This window comes from Cupressus sempervirens, chromosome 6, assembly GCF_028749045.1.
Source record: "Cupressus sempervirens isolate cs-2001-9-10 chromosome 6, ASM2874904v1, whole genome shotgun sequence".
Taxonomy (NCBI): Eukaryota; Viridiplantae; Streptophyta; class Pinopsida; order Cupressales; family Cupressaceae; genus Cupressus; species Cupressus sempervirens.
In genome coordinates this window covers 214630421-214656019 of record NC_143123.1, presented here as the reverse complement: position 1 = coordinate 214656019, position 25599 = coordinate 214630421, and the positions used below count along the sequence as shown (strand labels likewise).

Genomic DNA, 25599 nt, shown 5'->3' with positions numbered 1-25599 from the left:
GCATTGTATGGATTAAAGCAAGCATCAAGAACCTGGTATGCAAGGTTGGACAAATACTTAGCAAAGTTTGGATTTGCTAAAGGAGCAATAGATAGTAAATTGTACTTGAAGAAAATAGGAGATGATTTGCTAATAATCATTGTATTTGTTGATGACATCATTTTTTGTGGAAATGATGAAACTAGTAACAAATTCTTAGAAGACATGAAGAATGAGTTTGAGATGACCATGATAGGAGGAATGAAATTCTTCTTAGGATAGTAGATTATTTAGAACAAAGAAGGTATCTTTATCTCTCAGACCAAGTACTTAAAAGATTTGCTGAAAAGATTTGGTCTAAAAAATTGTAAACCTATTGGAACATATATGGTAACTGGTCATAAGTTATCAAGAAAAGATGAGATCCCTACTATTGAACAAAAGAAGTATAGATCTATGATTGGAGTACTGTAGTATCTGACTCATAGCAAACCATATATAGCTAATGCAGTTGGAATGGTGGCAAGATTTCAAGCTGATCCTAAAGAATATCACTATGCAGCAATAAAGAGGATATTTAAATATTTAAAAGGAACATTAGATTATGGCATTTGGTATGATAGAAGAAATAAATTTATTCTTTGTACTTATACAGATGCTGATTGGGCTGGAGATAGGGATAACAAAAAAAGCAGTAGTGGAGGAGCATTTTTCCTTAGAGGAGGACTAGTTTCTTGGCTTAGCAAGAAGCAAGAGTGTACCTCATAGAGTACTATAGAAGTATAATATGTTATAACAGAAAACAATTTTAATCAAGTCATATGGATGAAGTATATGATGAAGGATATTGGAATTACATTCATAGAACCCATTATCATTTACTGTGATAACACAAGTACTATTAATATGTCTAAGAATCTTGTTTTGCACTCCAAAACTAAGCACATAGCAATAAAGTATCATGTACTAAAAGAGAAAGTCACCAAAAAAAATTAGATTGGAGCACATTAACACTAAGGAACATATTATAGACATTTTCACAAAGGCCTTACCAAAGGATACCTTTGAGTACTTGAGAGGTATGATTAGGGTTATGCCCCTACCTAGCTTAGAGTAGAAGATGCAGAAGTGCATTAGTCTAGGGTACATAGAACCATTATTAAACTAGACTAAATGTTGATGCTTCCTCTATGGGGGAGTATCTGTGATGAACAAAATCATCAAGGACTCTTGGTAAATGATAATTGGTGTATAATAGTATCTTTAGACACTTGTTTTGTTTATATAATTATATGAAAAAGTTGTAAAGAAATAGACTAGCTTGTGGTCATGCTAATAGATTGTTATATATTCAATTTTTTGTACTACCTTTGATATTGATGTCAATGGGGGAGAGAGATACATGAAAAACATTAGAAAGAGTTTGCACTATGGGGGAGAATTGGTGCAATAAAAGATTTGCATGAAGATTTGCATGATGAAGAAAAATTGTTGGTATTCTTGGAACTAGATGGTTTTCATCTATGTTTCCATCAAGGCCAAGGGGGGAGATTGTTAGCTTGAATGCTGATACTGATGCTATGGGGGAGCATTGTAGAGCATTGTTTATCATTGATGACAAAATAGCAATAAGCTCATATAAGACTGTCAAAGAAACTAACTAAGACTTATGTATTACAAACATCACATTGCGTACCTACCTATGCATAGTTACTAGCATATACTACAACATGTATTTGACATATGGGAAAGTGCATAGAACCTGAATAGATGGTGCATAGAAGATAGTGATAATTTATAGAGAACCATAGGAAAATAGAGCATTGGAAAAATAGTTTCTATTATATGACCAATATAGAGCATTGTATTTGGAAATAAGGGTTGTGTAGTTAACTGGAGGTAGCACTAACTACTGATGATATCAACAAGTGCATAGGTACGAAAGTAACATGTGTGATAGTTTGTGTATAACTATGGGCCAAAAATACTAATTAAACGTGTATTTCATTTAATTAACTTATAATAAAGTATGGACACGAATCAAGGAATTAATATTGAGTGTGGTATAAAGGAAAGTTGTTTTCCAAGTTTTAATTATCATGATTGTGATCAAGAAGTAGAGAGAACTTGTGAATTGCAAAGTAGAGGAGCAGAGCAATCTGCTAATGTGTGTAAGTGACCTCAAGGATTATTGTTGATGGATACATAGTTCCAGATCTGATTGCATGATGTGAAGGTGAAGTAGTCTAACATACTAGATAGATGAAGAAGTAAAAGACTATCACACATCTATTATTATGGAAGGAATAGTACCAAGATCAATTGGATAGTGGGTTCATTGGTCTGATCCTGAAGTTGTTTGGATAGTGGGTTTAGCTGCCTTCCACAACTCCTAATAGGGTTGGAATCTCCTAGCAAAGATTAAAAGTCTCCTAACAAGGACTCTTTGTACTAAGTGTTGTAATAGACACTTGATAGGGTCCATCCTCTAACAAGGAATATTTAGATTAGTACATTATTTTGTGGGCATTTTTGCCATCAAGGTTTTCCCTCTGATCAAGGGTTTCCCTAGTCAACATATCTGGTGTAATTGTGTATGCACATTTCTTTATGGTTGCTAGTTGCTTTTCTTGAATCATTAAGAATTGTTTAAGAGGTTTAATTTTGAGATTACTATATAACTGATTCACCTCTCCTCTTAGTTATACCAGTGGACTACTATTTCTAACAAAATGTGTCACTCAGGAACTCATCAGTGACTAGCCCATCATCCATACTATCTCCAACATGACTGCCAAATGTGCATAAGGATCCACATGATGTGTACATGTGATCATGATGCAAAGAAGGATCCTCCTCAACTAATGGACTAGTGCAATGAATGAGGGTCTACATCAAAGTATTTATAGTCCCTAGAGTATTGGTCTCTACATGTTCCTTCACAACTAAAGGAATAATCACATGCTCACCCTATGGCTTGTCAATAGATGCCCTAACTACATTAGGGTCATGACATGCCCCCAACCTCTCAAATGATGACCTCTTACCTCTACCCTGAGATTCTAACATATCGAAATAATTGGGGATCTCCCCAAGGAAAAATTCTCAATACAATTTCTTTAAGAAATACATTGGAACCTCATGATTATTGTAGGGAGGGGCATCAAAGACCATCCACCATCTATCCCAAAAGTTATTTTTAATATCACCATGTATGCACCAATGGATGGGGAACATTTTAGTTATTTTTTTAATAGTGTCTTGTTCTCCAAGCTTTTTAAATAATTCACAAATGCTACCTTTTGTTATGTTCTTTTTTCTTACATCTTTATAGGATAATTTGTGTGCATAATATCTTCTTTTTTCTTCCCTCTTAACATGCCAAATATCCAACTAACCACTAACAAAAGCTACATGGCTCATAATGGACTCAAGGGAGGATGCCAATTGTGCTCTCCTAGGATTGGTTTTTCCACAAGCTTTCAACCTACCAATGATTGCTTCTAATTCATTTTTCCTTATTTCTATTTCATTCATAATATTGTCTTGGGTGCTAGGAGGAGGTCTTTCAATCAATGGAAGTTTTGAAATTTCTTGCTCTTCTTGTGGAGGGTTTTCATTTTGATTTTTTTGATCAAGCTAGGGATTTGGCAGTTGATTAGTCACATTTCTAGATAAGAAACCAATTGTATTCTAACTTAATAAATTTTTTTAAAGAAAAACTGAAAAAATGTACAAAACAATGTAAAAACTTACAAATCAATGCAAAAACAAGAGCAAAAAACATACTATGTGATCGTGATCTTGATCTCCAAAAACAAGGAGGTATTTTAAGGAGGTACGTGAGAAAATTCTTTAAGTTTTACAAACTACATGCGCGCTATTGAGTAGAAAGAAGGCAACAACAAAAAGAAAGGAAATGGGTTGTGGGTTTGTAGCTCATATATTAAAATTTTTAATTTTAAAAATTGCACACATGCTTTAGCTTGGGCTTCACAAGCATTAGGCTTGTGGAGCCCAAGCCAAAGCACATGTGCACTTTTTGAATTTCAATAATTTTTTTTTTGTGTCATGTTTTTGGCACCACAACTTAGTGCATCAACCCTCCTACTACTTAATTTTGTTATGTTTATGCTTCTAATCATTGTAAAAAATAAAATCAGTCAATAGGCCCTTGGTCTTCTCATGAAGTTGAATGGCTCACAAAGAGCCCACTAGTGATCAAGTCTTCCCAAGTGCAAGGCTTCGACATCGTAAGGGATGAGGTTGAGAACATGCCCGAACCCTCCATTTCAAAAACATTTAGATTTTGATCAAATATTTTTTGCAGTTGAGACATAACCATCAACCTTGTTAGATGCCACTTATTCAAATCCTTAGAATGAGTGAAAGGATTTCACATTTAAACTCATCATATATAACTAGCTCTAATGCAGTCAAGCTAAATATATAGGTTTAGCTGATGAACTTTTATTTACAACCATACTATATTGAGGACACCAGTACTCATTTAAGATTAAATTACTTCACTTAAAGTTCATAACAATTAGTATTTTCAAAGTCTAAAAGCATACAATATAATACAACATTACAACTAAACTGAAGACTAGCTAATTAGCTTACTTGATATCTGCAACTCTTCGTACTATCTGGAAATAGGTTTTAAGCACACATATCAAATATATGGAAAAATCTTAGATGATTTCATCTTATCAATCCATGATAGGAAAGATGATTATGTATTATGAAACCCAAAGAAACCATGCTCCTTACTCTTGTTCATGCTAAGGTGCTCTCAAATGGAGCATTTAGTAAAATGTTTGCAAACCACCAATTTCTAACTTCCTCAACTTTGGTAGGGTATAATTTTTTTTCTTTCAAAATTGCCTCCCAAATAGGTCCCTTGTCTTTCATTGCTTCAACTAGAGTAAATCATTCACCTTCATATGTTAACAATTCTAGCTCAAATTTCTTTGCTAGTAGTTTCCATAGTATTTTTCATTTGAACACATCTCCATTAGAACAAGTAAAGGCTTAGTTCTTAGAATTAGGCTCCATAATAGCCCATATTTCTTGCTTTATAATCAATTCAGCATTAGCTATATTTGTAAATTATTCCCAAGTAATTCTATTTCCTAGGTATTTGAAAGGAAGCCCCTCATACTTGCAAATGGAAGCTTAGACACAAAGAGTACCAATGATGTTTATTAAGCTCCATGGAGAGAAGCCAAATATGCTTGTAGGGTAGTGAATGGACCAAGTTAGTCCATTTTTCTTCTTTTTAGTGTCAAACAATATGTCTTTGAGTGTGTAGTAGAAATTATTCCCAGGTAGCCTAGGAAACTCTTCATGAAAGGGAGGTTGGTGGGGCTAAATATTTCAATTTTAGGTCACATTATCAAATGGACCTAGGTAATTTTTCCCACTAGACTATAAATAGATGTGCTCAAGATTTTTAGCATTAGGTAGTAGAGCGTCTAAGAGATTATTGAACATCCTTCCATTGGCTTTATAATTTTCTTCCTTCATCTCTCCATTGACCCAACAAACCCAAAAGAGATGAATTACATTCTTCAAATTTGAAATCCTTTCTAGGGTTTCTCCCCTATTTATTACATCACATTGAATGTATTCAACTAAATTTTCTAGAGATCAATTAGGCTTAGGCCTCCTTGCAACACCATAAAATTTCTAGGGTCCACCAGGAGTGTCTAACAAAGGCAATATTAAATTTTTATTAGGGTCCACCAGGAGTGTCTGACAAAGGCAGGACACGACTTTAGTAGGAGGAAGGAAATATTAATTTTTTTATCTCATTTTCTTACCACCAACATGTTAGAAACAATAGTCCACCAAGATAACTTTGCGGTGGGGTGGGGGGTGGGGGGGGGGGGTGGGGGGGGTGGGGGTGTGAATTAGTTATCCAACAATTAAAACATTTATCTTCTTTAAATAGACTTAACCATTCAACCAAAGTAAAAAAAAAACCATAATAAGATGCAGATAGATAATTACACTAGATATGTTAACTAAGAAACCTTGATCAGAGGGAAAACCCTAGTGGGAATAATGAGCACAAGATGATGTACTAATATAAATATTCCTTCTTAAAGGATGGACCGTGTTAAGAGTCCATTACAACATTTAATACATATGAGTCCCTATTATGAGACTTTGAATCCATGTTAGGAGATTCCAACCCTACTAGGAGTTGTGCCAACCCTATCAAGAGTTGTAGTACAATGTATCCAAGAAAAGCCCACTGCCTAAACATGCACTTTCAACTACAAGAAGAGGTCACTACTCAAACATGAAATTTACTATTATGTTCCCTCTTCCTTTGTTCTATCAATTGAACCAAACACTGTCAGACCTTGTAGACCAAGTCATGAAACTTAGATCCAAATATCAAACCTCAGATCACATAATAAAACCTTGACAATGAAATTTCCTTCACTTTCGCTTTTCTCTTCTCAACTTCGCATTCTGCTCTCTCTACTACTTACAATCACTTCTAATTGATACACATGATAAAGGAAAATGTCCTTCCTTTATATCAAGTCCATAAAGCAATTCCCTGAGCTAGCTATTAGACCTTCTCAGTTAATCATTATAGGACCACATTAAGAACATGTTACACTTAGTGATAACATTAATCTTCTTCCTTGTAACTTAAATATCTTTTTGTACATGTAATGTTATGACGAGAAAACTTAGCCATGTCATCACCAACATGTCTTCTTCATATCCTCAACCTCAATTCTGAGAATAACAATTTTTCTAAGAGATATAACAAGTTTATCAAAGCATGCCTCTATAAACTCTATCTAAGAAAAGACATCACCAAAAATTACATATCTTATTCCAAACTTATCATTTCTTCATCCAACATTAACTGCATATACTAGATACTCAAAAGTATCTCCCATAATCTCGGATAGTGAGGATACTCAACTAGTTGTCTATACCAACTTGATCTTTCTATTGTTCTTCTATCAAATACCATAGTAAATTGTTGTGTTGACATCAATGACAAACTTAGTCATGAATGTAATAAACCATTATAGTAACATATCTACAATACTCCCCCATAGGAATATCATCAACATTCATGCTTCCAACAATCTCCCTCTTTGAGATTGATGGCAATATAGATGAAAAACATCTAGTTCCAAGAATACCAACTATAAAAGGTTGTTAATATTTATTTTCAAATCCTCTTCATCAATCATTCTCCCCCATTGATATACCTTAATGTGCTTTCCATCAAACTATCATTCTATGTTGTACTTCTTTCAAACATGTTGTACTTGTTCTTGCTTGTCTTTGCTTCTCCCCATGATGTTCTTCCTCATGATCTTTTTGCTTCTCTCATATGATGTTTTTCATTGTGTACTTCTCCCCCATTGACATCAATGACAAACTCAATCATGGATATAACAAGCCATTATAGTAACATATCTACAATACTCCCCCATAGGAATACCATCAGTATTCATACTTCCAACAATCTCCCCCTTTTGCATTGATGGTAACATAGATGAAAAACATCTAGTTCCAAGAATACCAACTACAAAAGTCTATTAATCTTTCTTTTCAAATTCTCTTCATCAATCATTCTCCCCCATTGATATACCTCAATGTGCTTTCCATCAAACTGTCATTCCATGTTGTACTTCTTTCAAACATGTTGTACTTGTTCTTGTTTGTCTTTGACACTAGTACATTTGAGACCATTTTTTGACCATTATTGGTTGAAATTTTGACCCAATTTTTGACCAAACTTTGACCAAATTCGACCAACTCATTGGTCAAAATTTTTTCGGTCGAAATTTTGACCAACCTTCTGGTTGGTCAAAATTTCAACCAATACGTTGGTCAAAAAACCTCCATAGCCATGGTGCAAGTTCTGTTAGGAATTGGTCGAAATTTTGACCAATAAAGGTAGAAAATTTCGACCAATAAAGGTAGAAATTTTGACCAATGAAGAAAAAAATTTTGACCAATAAAGGTGAAAATTTTGACTAATAAAGGTAGAAATTTTGACCAATGAAGGTCAAAAATTTTGACTAATGAAGGTAGAAATTTTGACCAATGAAGGTAGAAATTTCGACCAATGAAGGTAAAAAATTTTGACCAATGAAGGTAGAAATTTCGACCAATGAAGGTCAAAAATTTTGACCAATGAAGGTAGAAATTTCGACCAATGAAGGTAGAAATTTCTACCAATAGGTAGGTGTAAATTTTTTTTCAGGCATTCTATAAAACAGTCACATGCCTTGCGTATGATATGACATTTTGCATGCATCCTACACTCTCTCATCCAGCTGATGATGGATTACAGAGAGTGATCTGAAACCATGATGCTAAAAAAAACACACAATCAAATCCAAAATGAACTTGCATTACAAATGGATTGTGGAAATCTGATATTGTTAATTTTGCATGCATGTCTACCAGGACAAATATATGTTTAAGTTGTGATAGTCCTAGTAGACATGCATGCAATTTTACCAATATCAAATTTCCACAATCCATTTGTAGTGCAAGTTCATTTTGGATTTGATTGTGTGTTTTTTAGCATCATGGTTTCAGATCACTCTACGTAATCCATCATTAGCCAGATGAGAGAGAGTGCAGGATGCATGCAAAATGTCATATCATACGCAAGGCATGTGAACTATTTTATAGAATGCCTGAAAAACACTGACAGTAACTAATATGAAAAATATATAATTAATTATATGATTGAGACAAATCATGTATCAGTGAGTTGGTCAAAATTTTGACTAGAAAATTTTTGACCAATGGGTTGGTCAAATTTGGTCGAAAATTGGGTCAAAAATTTGATCAATGAAGGTCAAAAAATGAACCCAAATGCACTAGTGCAAGTATGCTCGCTAAGTTGACTCTTTGAGTTTGGTCATCAAGTCACCCCACCAAAGTGCCTCATCAAGGTCAGTCTTTAGGTCTGCTCATTGAGCTTTCTCACCAAGTCAGCTCGCCATGTCACGTCTCTAAGTGTCCTCGCTAAGTCGGCTTGCCAACTTGCCCCACCAAGTTGCCACTTTAAGCCCATTCACCATGTTAGATCGCCAGGCCAACTCCCCAAGTCAACTCGCCAAGCTAACAATTGAAGTATGCTCACCAAGTTGACTCTCTAAGTTTTCTCACCAAGTCTGCCCCTTAGGCCAACTTTGTAGGTCAGCTCACCAAGTCACCCCCACCCAGTCACCTCAACAAGTTGACTCATTAAGTTAGCTCACGAAGTCGACTCACCCAGTGGTTTTACCACCTTGCCCCAGCAAGTGGGCTCACTTAGTGTGCTTACGAAGTTTCCCAATAGAGTTGCTTCTCTAAGCTCGCTCACCATGTAAACTCACTTGGTCGGCACGCCAAGTTGACACTTTAAGTTTTCTCATCAAGTCACCCAACCAAAGCGCCTCATCAAGGTCAGTCTTTAAGTACACTTAGTAGGTCAGCTCACCAAGTCGCTTCACAAAGTCACCTCACCAAGTGGCCTTGATAAGTCAGCTCACCAACTTGCACCACCAAGTCGCCACTTTAAGTTGACTCGGCATATCAGCTTGCCAGGCCGACTCCCATAGTCAGCTCGCCAGGCTGACAATTCAAGTACGCTCACCAAGTCAACTCTTTAAGTTCGTTCACCAAGTCTGCCCCTAGGTCAACTCTCCAGGTTAGCCCACCAAGTCACCCCCACCGAGTCACCTCAACGAGTTGACTCTTTAAGTTAGCTCACCAAGTCTACTATTCAAGTACGCATGCCAAGTCAGCTCGCCAAGCCCACCAAGTCATGTCACCAAGTCGATTGTTCGAGTACACTCAAAAAGTTGACTCTTTAAGGTTGGCTCGCCAAGTCGGCCCACCAATTCATGTCACCAAGTTGCCTCACCAAGTTGGCTCGCCCACATGTCCCACCAAGTCCCCAAGTCTTCTTGCCAAGCTGACAATTCAAGTGCACTCACCAAGTTGACTCTTTAAGTTTTCTCACCAAGCCCATCCCCTAGGTCAACTCTCCAAGTCAGCTCACCAAGTCACTCCCACCCAATTACCTCAATGAGTTGACTCTTTCAGTTAGCTCACCAAGTTTACTGTTCAAGTACGCATGCCAGGTCGGCTCGCCAAGCTAGCCCACCAAGTCATGTCACCAAGTCGATTATTCGAGTACGCTCACAAAGTTGACTCTTTAAGTTTTCTCATCAAGTCACCCCACCAAAGCACCTCATCAAGGTTAGTCTTTAAGTCCGCTCACCAAGTCATCTCGCCAAGTCACTGCACCAAGTTGACTCACCTCTCGCCTCACCAAGTGGACTCACTAAGTCGGCTCACCAACTTGCCCCACCAAGTCGACTATTCAAGTATGCTCACCAAGTTGACTCTTTGAGTTCGATCATCAAGTCACCCCACCAAAGTGCCTCATCAAGGTCATTCTTTAGGTCCGCTCATCGAGCTTGCTCACCAAGTCAGCTCGCTATGTTGCATCTCTAAGTGGCCTCGCTAAGTCGGCTCGCCAACTTGCCCCGCCAAGTTGCCACTTTAAGCCCACTCACCATGTTAGATCGCCAGGCCGGCTCCCCGAGTCATTTACAACATGACTAGGAATACCTTCAATTGGCCCAGATGCAATACCATTTACACACATTCCATAATCTGTCCCCCACTCTAAAGCCATAGATCTTGTAAGACTATCAACAGCTACATGTAAACAAAACTAAACTTTGCTAGATAACTTGTTTAAATTATTATGTAAGTAAAATGACTCTCATGTTTATGCTAAAACATTTAAATTTATTAAATAGTTAATTCAAATCTTAATCCAAGAAGAATATAATGATTAAAAATGAACCTTTGCAGCAGAGACATGAATTTGATACCAGAAAGCTAAGGTACTGTATTGTAGCACTTAAGTTTAAAATAACACCAGCCTCTGAAGGAGGCTTTCCAATTCCATCTTCCCTCAAATACTTCAATGCTGCTTGACTCATTGTAAATGTGCCAACAACATCAATATCTAGTACTGTAACCACATGTAATTTATCTAACTTCATGCTACAGTTAGGGAGAAAAGCTAAAACATCTGAAAAGAGTTGACAAAAACTTAGCACTTCCTCCATTGACATATGTCATAATGAACTAAAAAGTATGAGTCATCTACACCCTTCAAAAACAAGTCCTTAAGAAATTATGCTTCAACAGAGAGATCAATTCAAACATCCAAGTGACTTGGCACTATTCCGCAGAACATCAATGTCAAAGCAACTTCAATAAATCACTCAACCTCATTAGGAAACCAGTTTGAATTTCTTTCCCCATCATTTGCCATAACATAACTAATCAACAACATTTGTGCTTAGACAATGGAAAATATTCAAGTTGTAGTCTCCCTATGTGTGCTCCCACGAAGCACTCAGTCATTTCTCATCCACAGGTTTCAATACCCTCATTAGATCATCCACATTCGAGATAATAATTGTGAAAGACTATAATGCACAATAATTAATAAATATTGTACAGATTATGTCAAAACTTAATGAATTTCTTGTGCTACTCTTTGTTTGAAGGAATTACATCGAGGGAGTGCTCACAAAGATGAAGCACCATGACTTGCTCAAAGGCTCAACAATTCCAGTACTACTCCAGCTCAAGAAGGCTTAACTATGGAGTTTCCTCCATGGTTTAAACCACTCTACTTGGAATCCCATTTGAAAAACCTACAACAAGTGTTGTGCCTTATGAACCATTCATTAGAAAGCCCCTTGAGCTCATTAATAGATAAGCCTAAGATATTTTCCACAGCAAGTCAAATTGTGATATTGCTATCATGATTCAACTGTACATTTTTTGAGTCAAACCCATTGACTCATGAATATAATATATGACCCAAGAAAGAGGGTGAAATTGTAAATGTAATGGATTATACATCCTTTCCTCCTACTACTAGATGACTAAAGGTGCTTGTGTGCTAATTGTACCCCCTTTTCTTGTAGTTATTTGCAATTCGTACCATCTGATCAGTATAGAAATTTTTCTACAATTAGCTGATGTAACAGATACAATATAGTATGATAAAACTAACAGGAGGGACAAAAGCTTCAATTCTTGTATGAAAATTACCAGTTTAGTTTTTGAGTAGAGAGAGAAGTAACAACAAACAAATGATATATGCATTCAAGGTAAGTGGAAATGCAACTTAATATAAATGAAGCAAATGTTTCTAATCAGTAATGACACTTACAAACTGAGCATAAGTATACAAGAAAAAAGGATGCATTATGATAGAGTATAAAAGACTAGGCACGCCTATCCAATTTAGAGTTGTAGAATGTTCTACATTTTGAAAACAAATGCTGAAATCAGCAAAGATGTAGATTCATTACAGAAAACAGAAAAAGATGTAACAAATTGGAATCTTTCTATAGATGTTTTCATGTCAAGATTATCTACAGCTGAAAGTAACAACAAAAGATATCCAGAAGCCATCACTTGTATGCATATAGATAATGGAAATATTTTACATTTTGTTATAGGGGGAAGTTTAAGACAAGAAATAACCCCTTAGCTGTGATTCTGGGCATTCTAAGCTACAACATGAAGAAATTAGGAAAAAATTGAAATATACTTAAGCTTTCATACTAAGTTCTAGTAGCTTAACATACAAACAGAGCTCCAAGATAACAAGAAGGAAGAAAGAAGATTCCATTTTAAAAGCCACATCCAAAAAATGTGAATGAAGGAGTATGAACCAGTAATAAGCAGCTACAACATAATGAAAATCAGGCAGATGAGAAACATGCAAAACACTATGTGTTCCAGCTTTCTCAACATTTCCAAAAAATATGAATGGAGTAGGCAGAAAATGAATAAATGTGCCATGGGAGCCATCTATAAATGCCAAAAACAATAGTGTACATCCAGATTTGACTAAGAAATGCAGAAAATAGGAATTAATCAGTGATACTGGCCTCAATATCCCAAAAAATGCTTAGAAATTGTAACAATATTTCACCTTATAGCAGGAAGCAAGTGATAGTCACAACTGGAATGAAAGGTTTAAAAGGGAGGAAAAAGATACCCATCAGATGTGCAGCCATGGTAGTAAGACTCCAAGAAAAATCACACACATCTCCAATGGTGGCAATAAAACCCAATCTCCACAAAAAGATAGTCAAGATTAGTCACGACAAGTAAAAATCTTTACATTTTCTGTTATCCCACTCATCCTTGGCGGCTTAGATAAAAAAGAAACAACAAAAGAACAAGTGATGACTGCTCCTAGTAAGACTCCAAGTGCAGAATCACGTCAAACTTCAATTTGCAGACCCAGAAGTAACTCTCATAGTAAGAAGCAGAAAGTAAAATAAAATTAACTTAACTCTGTGGCGATAGAGAGATGCCCCTTATGACCTGTTTCAAGTCCCTGAAGCCTCATCTATGCAAATAGATTAGGAATATCAGATGGATATAGATGCATAATGATTTATGTAAATTGATAAATATTTAAACAATTATGATATTGCTATTAACTATATAGTTTTTGAGTTAAACTCATTGACCATGTTGCAGGAGTTGGGGTTCACAAGAATCCATCTTACACAAGAATAAATGGAACACTTAATAATCATTGCATCTAAGTGATGCTCGTAGAAGCATTGGGCCTTCCTAAGTGAATCCTGATAGCAATATCCCAATTTGACTTACTTGGAAAATATCTCCTACTAATCAATTTATTATTTATTGAAAATAATTTTAGAAAAGAGTAATTTCGGAAAGCTCATATGTAACAATCCATCGCTCCTCCACGAGAGGGTGACTGTAGATAGCTCAAGGCAAGGACCTATAGGTAATTGTACCTTATGTGATAGAAATCTGGAGAGAAAACATATTAGTATCTGCTTAATGTCTATTATATGTACTGTAGTTCTGTATTGATTGATTCATAGGTTACTCTTCCACATTATTTACAAGAGTCATTATTGGACATCTGTTCTACTATTTTGCTTTGAAGTCTCGAGAAAAGAAAAAATTGTGGAGACTTCTTTTCAAGGCCTCTTTCATGGGGCATCATGTTTTCTAGAGTCGGCTCAGGAATAATTCTGAACCAAGATTTGATTTTTTCTCTGGTTAAATGCACAGTCAGGGTATTAGAAGAAGTACTTATACAGTTGCAGCATGGTTGTGAGGTTTTCCTAGAATGGTAGCATTATGTTTACAAAATCATGCAAAAAAAAAACATTTCATTAAATTTAAGGGACATATTTTATTGCCCAAATATCTTTACTGGTGGTATGTAGTCGCAACATGACTATGAATCATGGAATCACTAATAAATGCATATGTTCTTATGGGTACTATAGATTCTAATTTCTTAGACTACGACCTCTAATCTCTTTTAGCCATTGCTACATGTCAGAGACTTTCTGATGAAGATCAATATTCAAAGTTTATAGGCCCCACGATCTCTTAGTAACTCATGTAGCCATGGAATTGCCTTTCCCTGTATAGTTTGTTAACAGATAAGGATCTGCAAGACTACGCAGATTCAGTTCAATCTCAGCTTTTTTCTTAAAAGCAAGAATAACATTTCAAAATGCTACTCGAGCTCAATACATTAAATTTTTGGGGAGCTGTGACCTGAGCCTGTGCTTGGATCCTTAAAGAGTTCAAAACAGTCAAAGAAACCATTTCCAGTGAATATAAATATTCAAGTTTGTAAGCACAAGGGTCTTTTGATAACCCATGCATACACTTTATCCTTCACTGCATGCTGCTGATAGAGTCAAAAACCAACAAATGCAACCATTCTCATACTATTCCCACCAATTTTTTGCTGGAAGACTATCATTTCAACCAAAGTTTCTTGTCAAGCTCACCACATCACAAACTCATCCTCCACAAGGAAATGTGAGCATGACATTGGTACTACAGAATGTTTGTTAAAAAATCTAATTCTAGAAGTCTTAATAGAGTCTTAATATGGACTCTATTATCTTTTGTTATCATTTGCTACATCTCTACCAATCGTGACTCAACTATGTAATTCATATATCAATTCTCTTTTTTCATCATTGGCAACAAAAATGGTTGGAAACACACATTCTTATGAGTCCTAAAGATAAGTTATGAAAGATGAAGCTAAACCCACAATCACATAGACACAACCTTGCAACTACAATGACTCTAAAAGCTAAAAGCATGTTTGTAGTGGGCATGTAGCACTCTCTGTGATTGTTCCAGTTATGATTATTAGATGTGTAGTGCACCCATTTTCACTCTCCTCCATTGATTGGGAGGACTTTCGCATAGTTTCTTTTGAGTCCTTCCCTATAATGCTTATGGAACTAACCTGATCTAATTGTCTACCAATTGTCTTTGGACAATGTGTATGAAAAATGTTGAGATTTTAGAATGTTTTATCATCATATGTGAAGGGCTTATTTCATTTTGGAGACTCCAGTTATCTTTCACATGTTCCTCTTCTCGCCACACATTATTTATATAATGAAGCAAGTGTGGTCTTGAGTAGAAGATTATTTTGTGCACTACCTTAGAACATGTAGGTTTCTTCTTGCTTGGTCTTATTATTCTAGGCTTCCATCTATGGCTTGTTCTAGCCGGTAAAGGTATGGAGCTTAACTAGAAGGGCAAAGAACCCTCTTGAAGCCATTAGTGGTGGGGCATCTAGTTGGCGCTACCCCTCCCCTTACGAATGACTTGGGATACTCATTCTCCTACCTGACTTTGATAACTCAAGCTCCCACAATTACACCTAATTTGGAGGCAACCTGTGATGCCACCATTACACCTACAGTCATGTCCTATAGCCTGGAATCATGCTCGTGATTGTAATCATAATAGCAAAGTTCTTACTTTCAACATTAGAAAACTTGGACATATGTCCCCTTAACAATTTTATGCATTTTGACTTTGAAAAAATGATCAGTATTCTTGAGAATTAAACTAATATTCACACATCGGTTATGAAATTCCCAATGCACAAAAACAATTTAAACACCATTACATCTCCACAAAAACTATATCTTCATGCACTCAATCTAACGATTTTATCTCACATTTCTACATAAGATACATACAATAAAGTAGAGCATTTCTTTTCTAAAAATAGGACAATGTTTAAAAAGATCTATCAATCTCACATTTCAAATGAGTTTTTACAAACAACTGATGAAACCATTGTCATCGGAAATTAATTGGCAGATGTAAATTGATAATCAAGCAAAATAAATCCTTCTTATATTGAAAACACCAAACAATGACCTGAAGCTTAGTGGTGACAGGGTGCTCATCCATATCAGCATAGTTCTTATTGATGGCTTCCATTATCAACTTATTACACTTAGGTTCCATCCATTTTGTCACAAAGGAGGCCAATTTAAGCTGTGGATTGCTATCAAGCATAAGCTCACACTGTAGCTTGTGAATACCACAAAGATGCATCTTCTAAGGAGAAATGAAATTCTGAGTCATGCTTGGTATAATTTATGGAAGAAGCCATGAGCATGACCACAGTGCAATTGTGGATGTTATTTTCAAGCTTAAGAGGAACGAAAACTGATTCATTGAATGCTAGGAAATTTGTTGCACTGTTTCCTCAGATACAAATGAAGACTATGGCAATGGTTGTATGCATAATTTGCTTTAACAATTCAGTTAATTGCTTCACTAAGTATGTCCCTTTGAAAATGGTGTATACCCACTCTTGTAAATAGTTCACACAGCAGAACTATTTTTTAAGGGATGAAGAATTTGTTTGAAACCATGAAAAAGGATATTTAGAAGTGACCAAATACTGAAACCTGTGAAGAGAAGGCTCAAATGCTAAAAAAGGCAGAACATAGTTGGTGATCTATTATAGTGTATGTGTAAAAGGATTGATTTGAAAAAGGCTAATGTAACAAATTACAATGAAGAATGCTTGTCAATACAAGATTCCATGGAAATCGATAAGTGATTATTATTGGTGATAATAACAAGCTTGAAGTATGCAAGTACAAACAAACCTTATTTCTTCTTGCACATAGGTAAAAAGCTACTGCAGTGAACACTCGATGACCAAAATCAGCACTTGATCTCCGGGACTCTGGTAGAGCAGCTATAAATCTTTCTTTGTATCTGTATAAGGTTAATATTAGAATTGCATATTTGATCATGATTTTAGGCTGACAAGACTTGGAGATCATATGGTAACCTCACACTTATCAGAGAGCTCAAAGTCAAAGTATAAAAGCATAGGATTTCATTTGGTATGCCCTTAGGCCTTACTCTGATGAAATCATTATACCCACCCTAATAATTTCCCCAAGCACAGAGCATACTATAAGCCTTTGAGCCATAAATTTCAAAAGATTGGAAATCCAAGAAAACAAACCATTTGGGTCCTGAAATCTGAACTAAGGAAACCCGGTTTCTCAAGTTCCATAGAGCACTATATAAATATTTGACCAGTAAGTTGCAAAAGGTCCGAATTTTAAGTAAACAGACCATTTGAGAGCTGAAAACTGAGTCAAGGAAAATGGAACTTACAAAGACAAGACTCTTTGGGCAGATCCAATCAATCTAAGACATCCAAACTGGATTCCAAGTTCTCAGATGTGTAGCTTTGGCCTTGCATTCAATTTAAGACATCCAAACTGGAGTCAAGTAGGTTAATTATCTAAATTGAATCTAAAGACAAGACTCTTTGGGCAGACCCAATCAATCTAAGATGTTTGAATGAATCAAATGATTTTCATATGACTTGAAAGTGTAGACGTGATATTTGATTACAATGAATACTTTTATGATCTTTAACAAATTGACTCTATTTATGCAAGTGATCATTCAGTGATCAAACTTGTTGAAGATGAAAGAAACCTTATCAAAAACAATAGTAATGAGTGTAACAGTGCTTGTAGTGGCTATAATGGTGAAATGGGCCAGCATTCTCATTGCCAAAGTGCCCACAACTATTTTTGTCACTGCTGTCACAATCGTTCTTGTGCTATTCTACTCCATTTTCAAAAAATGACATTAATTAGCATTTCATAAATCTTTCAACTGCCCAAATAGATTTGGGAAAGCTAGTATGTTTTATATGCTGTAATTATAAAAAGTGTTACTGGTAAAAGTAAGAAATGGCTCTGATGATGCTTTGATCAAGCCAATGCTTTCTTTATTGTATATAGTTTTCAATTGACTCCTCATATTTTATATACAAGATTGTTGAAATGAAATCTTTCTTGAGCAATAACTCTTATTTTACAAGTACCTCTGTTGGGCAATCTAAATGTCTATTTTAGGTTTCTTAGAATTTTAGTATGGTTTAAAACATATATTTGATTATAATATTTATAATAATTAATCACTAATTTATTTATTTATTTTTTTTGTTGGAAGGTTTTATATTAAATTTACATAATTCTTTTAGTTATTTGATAAATGATCACGAGTTTTAGGTTGAAATTCTTTTTCTAAGAGTCAAAGATTAAAAAGTATCTATTTACCAAAAATCTTGAAGAGCATGATTTCTTATCTCTTATGATATTGAGGTCGATTTAGATAATTAACCTACCTGACTCCAAGTGCATTTTGTATTGCATTCAAGGATCTGGTATATGCCTTCTCAGACATGCCACTTAGCCTAATGGCCTTCTGTCTATCAAAGGGAACTTGTAATCTGTACAAACAATGCATTCAATCATTGCAAATTAAATGTCATTGTTGCAATTTTTATAATAAAATCATAAAGAATGAGAACTGGAAATCCATGAAGGGTAAGCAATGGGAATCATCTAATGTTCAAGGAACAATTTCTCCTCTTGTTAAATTATTTCTTCCTGGACAACATAGATCCAGTCCTGAGGAATGCACTGTAATGGCAAGGATAGATGACATTAATAAGATTTGACCCAGTGTTATATTATCTCACTGCTGGCATGTGGCATGATCTTTGTTGTAAGGATTATGCTATAAATTTGAGAAATGACCCGATCCTTTTCAATGTAAAATTAGATGAACCCATCTGAATAAGGTTCAAGAAAAAATACTTTGTAGCAGCGAGTTCAAAGAAGAGAACCGATTTGCAAACCTCGCCCCGTGGATGAAAAGGGGTTAAAAAAGGGCGCAATGATGAATGTTCCCAATAAAATGCATTCCAAATGATAAAAAATGCACTAAATTTGATGCATTACTTAGATAAACATACCACAACAAAAGTGGAAGAATTAAAATGCACATTACATCTCAGCTTCTCGGCTTTCCTGATAACCTTGTTGTCTTTTGCAAGGCCCAGTTTTCTACCCAGCCCATCCATATCCATGTTTATCTGTAGTGTATGGCTAGGAAAAAAATGTTACCCTCCTTCGGCCACTCCAATCGAAGGACTTCTCACCCTCTGCAGTTCACGAGCCCATCCTCCAAATGGACCAACTACAGTTCCACTCACAACTTGCAGAAATCAAAAGCCACTATTCACTAAGAGGTGACAAAAATAATGGGCAAATCTGATGTCCCAAACACAATACCAGAACACAAGTTAAATAGGTTTTGAAGATTATTAACATGCATGACAGAACATGTAATGATAGAGAAAGAGGATGAAATGCTAAATCATTTGTCATCAAGATACATGCATGGATAACCCACAATTATTATATCAAATTTCCTAAACATTTCAACTTCAGACTCAAATAAACTAGCACACTACAACTTGTGCAAAAGATTTAGGTGACCATTACAGTGTTGTAATCTTATGGCCATGTCTATGGAAGCCATTCAAGAGGTTGTTACAACATACAAATAATAATTTGTTGCTATCAATGCACAAATGTACAAAGAAAATATGATATATGGAGATATAGTTGTTGTGAATCAGTATATTCATGGATAATTATTGGACCATGCTTGCATGCTAGCAACTTCGAACTGGGCATTAGGACCGGGGGTTCAGCAGTTGGCAGGATCTGAGCTAATGTTAACAGGTGGGTAACCGGTTGCCATAGAATTTTAGGCCAATCAAAGGGAGCAGGCTCTATGTTGGCAATCCCATTGTATGAAACATATTCTCAGAGTAAAGCATAATCATGTTGTACCATGGTAAAAATTAAGGTCAGTGATTTAGTTATTAGTGTAATCTACTTCAAAAAAAACAATTCATCTCTTTCAGAAAAAAATTGTAAGGAAAACCTAAATAAGATATGTTTCTTCACCTAAAAAGTAAAGACCTTTAAAATTGGCATAACATGTAGGTTTCTCTATAAAAAGCAGCGTAATATGGGGATGCATCCCCCCCAAAACTGGGCCATCTCAGAGATGGGGACGTCCTCGGGACAGGGGGACATCATCTCGACCTTTCAGGTAGCACCACTTAGAGTGCCACCTCTACTAGAGATGGAGAGACATCTCCGAGACGGAAAAATGTCTCCTTTATTGTGGGTGCGGGGGGACGCAACAAAGCCTCCTTTATTGCAGGGGGATGCAATGGAGTCTCCTTTGTTGTGGGTGCAGGGAGACTTGTAGTTTTTGTTTGCATTATAATATTATCTACTTATTTTGATATCATGATTCATGGCACATTATACTTATTGCAATCAAAACACATGCTTTCTAGGCATGACATGATGCCAATAGCACAAAAAATAAAATGCTAACCATCAATTTCTGGGTGTAAAAATCAACAATAGGACAAGTCTAAATCACAAATTCCAGAAAATACTTTGACGGACATTTTAAGGACTAAACTAAAGGCTTGCTAGTCATGGCTTGATGCTCATAGCACTCCCTAAAAAAAAATAAGGAGGTCATCAACTTGTGGGCCTTAAGGCCACAAAAAAAAGCCTACAGCACAAAAAAATGGCTATAAATTGTCAATTCCCGAGCCCAAAATGAGAACAGATAATGTAATGATTTCTGGTGGCTTGATTGGATGCTCATACTATGCAGTACACATGACGTAATATTCAAGCTCTCTACTTCAGAGATATTTTATAGAAAAAAAAATTTAATTGTTTTATGAAAAGAAAAATAAACATCTAGCTTAAGTTCAAAAAATAAAAAAATTCAGTCATTTTATTAAAGGAAAAACAAACATTTAGGTGACATTCAAAATTAACATATGTGTCATTAAGTTTCAAGAGAATCAAAAGATGTGCCTTTACTCATTCGGAAACCCATACTGCAAGTGTTTTCCTTCAGAGCACTTTCAAAATCCAATTTGAGCCTTCAAGACATATTTTGCAAAGGCTCAATTGGTAGCTCTCGATGTGTATTCTTGCAGCTCAATTAGCACTAATAGTAATGATCCCAGTTTCAGTTGGCATGGATAATCTCACAATTTGAATGTCTATTCTATATTTGGATGGGGTTGAGGATTTTTATTATTGAATGCTTGCCAAGAAGTTACAACACTTTAGTAACTTAGTATTTCTTACCCTTCTCTGGAGTTTCAACGTACACAGGACAACTGTGAAATACCATTTGAGCCCCACCAAGGTTTTGCAAATATTTTCTAGCATGCTTTCATGGATATCTGGGCCCTATCCATGTTTTGCATACATGTTTATTAGGCCACTGAGTGGAACAGAAAATGGTATGGAAACCTAAGGTTGGGAAGGATAATGCCCATAAAGAAGATTCAGAAAAGGATCCTCAGGGAGAAGCTACTAAGGTTGTTGAAGAAAATAAAGTTAATGTTGAAGGGGAGATGGTAGATTAGAATGAGGTTAATTTTGAAGTTCAGGGGGAATCTAGTCCCCTATCCTCCCTAGATGGGGATATTGGAAAGGAAGAAACTATTTTTGGTCATGAAGTAAAGGAATCACAATTAGAGAATATTCACTAGGAAAAAGATCATTCTACTGAAGTCTTGTCCCCTAACTCAGGTTTTTACAAGAGTCAGGGGGATTTTATTGAGGAAGAGAAAATCAAAGAGAATAATTGTGAATCTTATTCTAGGAATATGGCTAGCAGAGTGGAAGACTCGCTAGAAGGGGGTAGCCATTAGTAGCTAGAACTCTACTTTGAGGCTCAAAAATATGGAATTTTGGGTTCTGATTCATCCTTAGATAATTTTGTGAAGTCAACCTATCGAGAAGAGTGTACTAGAGATGAGGTATCATAGGCCATCAAAGATCTCAAGAAAGGGAGCACAACTATAGTAGAAGAAAAAATGCATAAAATTGGAAATAACTAGAAGACAGACAAGGAAGGGGGCTCTTCCTCTTCCACTTTATTTGGGGATTCAACTAGAAGAAATAAAACTAATTTGGGATCTCCTATTTTGAAAGAGAATGTTGGTTCTCCATGTGAAGTTGGAAGGAAAAGCCAAAAAATTAAAAGAGAACAAGAGAGTTTGTAGAATATAGCTGATGAAAGTAGGCGACTATTCTAGAATTTAAACCAAACAAAAATGAAAACCATAAAGTTGATGTGGTTAGAAATCATGTTCATGACCATAAGCCAATTATTATAGTACTTTAGGAAATCTAAGACAGACAAGGAAAATATGGAGAAGATGAGGCCTTTTAAAAATTGTTTAGTGGTAGCTAGTAGCTTTGAAGGGGATTCAGGAGATACATTCGTTCTCTGGAATCAATCCTTGTTAAATGGACAAATTATTGATTCCAGTAAGCATTTGATGGTCATCAAGCTTCACCACTCCAAATTAGACTTCAGTAGGATTTTGGTCAATATTTATGTGCCAAACAATAGGAATGCTGAGTTGTGGGAGAAATTATCTTATTTAAAGAATATGGTGGATGTTAGTAGTTGCCTATTGTTGGGAGACTTTAATGTGCTTCTTTATGATCATAAAAAAAGGAGGGTAATCTAAGTCATTTGGAATAGAACAAGAAGATTTGGCAAAAGAACATCACTGCACTGCAACCCCTACTGTGCAAGCATATGTTATAGTTTAATTCACTTTAAGTCAACAATAATCTACATAGGAACATTTTCCATGCTTGAAATGTGGAAATGGTTTGTGCACATACCAATAATTTCTTTCTCAACAACTTTTGAAATATACCTGGTTACAGTGTGGCAATCACCACATACTTGAAGGTTTTTGATAATTCTAAGCATTGTTCCATCATCCATGTAACAACCCATCGCCAACTCTTCTATATGACGGGAAAGGAGAAATTTCTTCTCCCACTTCACATCCATTCATTACAAATTCTCACCAAGGAGTGTCACCATAAATTCTCCCAGCTATATGTTCACATTTGATTTATAAGATCCAAGCAAACTCATCCACACAATTGAATAGGGCTTCACTTGCATTTCATGAAGTTTAATATACCTAATATACCTGTAGTTCGGTGTAGGTAGGGAAGGCAACTCATAAGTAGCTATAGGTAGAAAGAATGCCTCTAGCGACCATGGTGGAGGAATGCGGAGGAATCATTTTCTACAGCCGTTCTCTGCACTCCATTTCTTGTTTCGTGTCTGGTCCCGCTATCAAAAATTAAAACTTAAACTCATAACCATTCTCCCGCTCCTTTGCATGCTCGTGTAAATGATTTTTTTGTTTTAAGTGAAAGCTCGTGTTGGTCAAAATTTCGACCAACACGGGTTATATTTTTAAAAAAGAGAAAAATTTCCTTCTACAATTCAACAAAACTAAACATGGTCAAAAATTTTGGTCGAAAATTAGAGTCAAATGTAGTAGTGTGATTCTCCTCATGATGTTCTTCCTCATGATCTTATTGCTTCTCCCATATGATGTTTTTCATGTGTTATAATTCTCCCCCATTAACATCAGTATCAAAGGTTTTAACAACCATCAAACTTTGCAACAACTAATTCTTACTAGCTCAAGTGTCCAAAGACACTATTCAAAACAATATCCAATAAGAGTCCTAGATGACTCTATCTATCATAGATACTCCCTCATATAGGAAGCATTGGCATTCAATCCAAACAACAATAGTGCTTTGTTACACTGGAGTGATGCTCTCTTGCATCATCTACTCTAATATAGGAAGGGGTATAACCCCTACCATACCTCACAAATACTCAAAAGTCTCTTTGGGAAGAGGCTTAGTGAATATATCTACAATCTTCTCTTTAGTTCTCACATACTCTAATGTAATTTCCTTTTCTATAACTTTCTCTCTCAACATTCGATGCTTAATAGAAATCTTCTTGGTCTTTGAATGCAACACTAGATTCTTAGACATATTTATTGTGCTTGTGTTGTCACAATGTATGACAACAAGTTCACTGATTTCTATCCTTATATCCTTTAGTATCTACTTCATCCAAACAACTTGATTTCAATTGTTTGTTGTTGCAACATATTATGCTTTCATTGTACTTTGTGATGTGATATCAAGCTTCTTACTTAGCCAAGAAACCAATCTTCCTCCAAGAAAGAAGGCTCCACCATTGGTACTCTTTCTGTCATCCATATTGCCTACCTAATCAACATCAGTATAAGAACTTAGAGAAATTTCATTAGATCTTTCATACCACAATCCAAATTATGATGTTCCCTTTAGATATCAAAATATCCTTTTGACTATTGCATAATGTGCTTCTCTGGGATTAGCTTGGAATCTTGCAATAATTCCAACTGCATTTGCTATATTTGACCTTGTGTTAGTCAAATATTGCAAACCTCCAATTATAGATTTGTACTTCTTCTGCTCAACAGTAGGTGTTTCATCCTTTGTAGAAAATGTGTGTCCAATTACCATAGGTGTTCTAGTGGGTTTGCATGTTTCCGAACCAAACCTTTTTAGTAAATCCTTCAAAAACTTACTATGAGAAATAAAAGATTTCTTCTTAGTTTTATACAATTTGTAATCCTAGAAAATATTTCATTTCTCCTATCATACTCATCTCAAATTCCTTCTTCATCTCTTTAAAAAATTTGTCACTTTCATCATCATTTCCGCCATATATGATATCATCAACAAATATTACCAAAATCATCAAACCATTATCAATTTCTTTCCAATAGAGATTACTATTTTCCATACCTTTGCTATATCCAAGCTTTGTTAAATGCTTGTCCAACCTTGCATACCAAGTTCTAGGTGCTTGCTTCAAGCTATACAATGCTTTCTTTAGTTTGCATACTATGTCCTTATCATCTGTCAAAGAAAAAACTTCAAGATGCTCTATGTACACTTCTTCTTCAAGCTCTCCATTGAGAAATATTGAATTGACATCCATTTGATACACTTTGAATTTCTTTTGTGCTGCATAGGCTAAGAAATCATACTACTTCTATTCTAGCCACAAGAACATAGGTCTCATCATGGTCTTGTTGGAAATATTCAAGACTATGCTAGGTTACTGAGAGGGGAGGGGTGAATCAGTAACCTCAAAAACTTTTATCAAATTCAGATCTAACTGTAATAATCCAATTAGCATTTAATCTATTAAATTAGATCTAACTATATGCATGAGAAACTGAAAACATAAAACATTCATGACAGTTGAACACAATGATTTGGTGACCCAAATACCTTCCAAATAGAAAGTAAAATTGGGGTGGGGATGATACCTACAAAACTTCAATACTGTAGCATAAATTTTGCTGGTTAAGGCTTACAATGATCACTTCTAATGATCTACCCTATTAGGAGCAATTAG

At 35.6% G+C, this 25599-nt stretch overlaps 1 pseudogene; it reads right to left on the bottom strand.

Annotated features, from left to right (window-relative positions):
- Nucleotides 1-4654: 4654 nt before the first annotated feature.
- LOC149552032 (3-oxo-Delta(4,5)-steroid 5-beta-reductase-like) overlaps nucleotides 4655-25599 on the bottom strand; it is a 71342-nt pseudogene continuing 50397 nt past the window's right edge.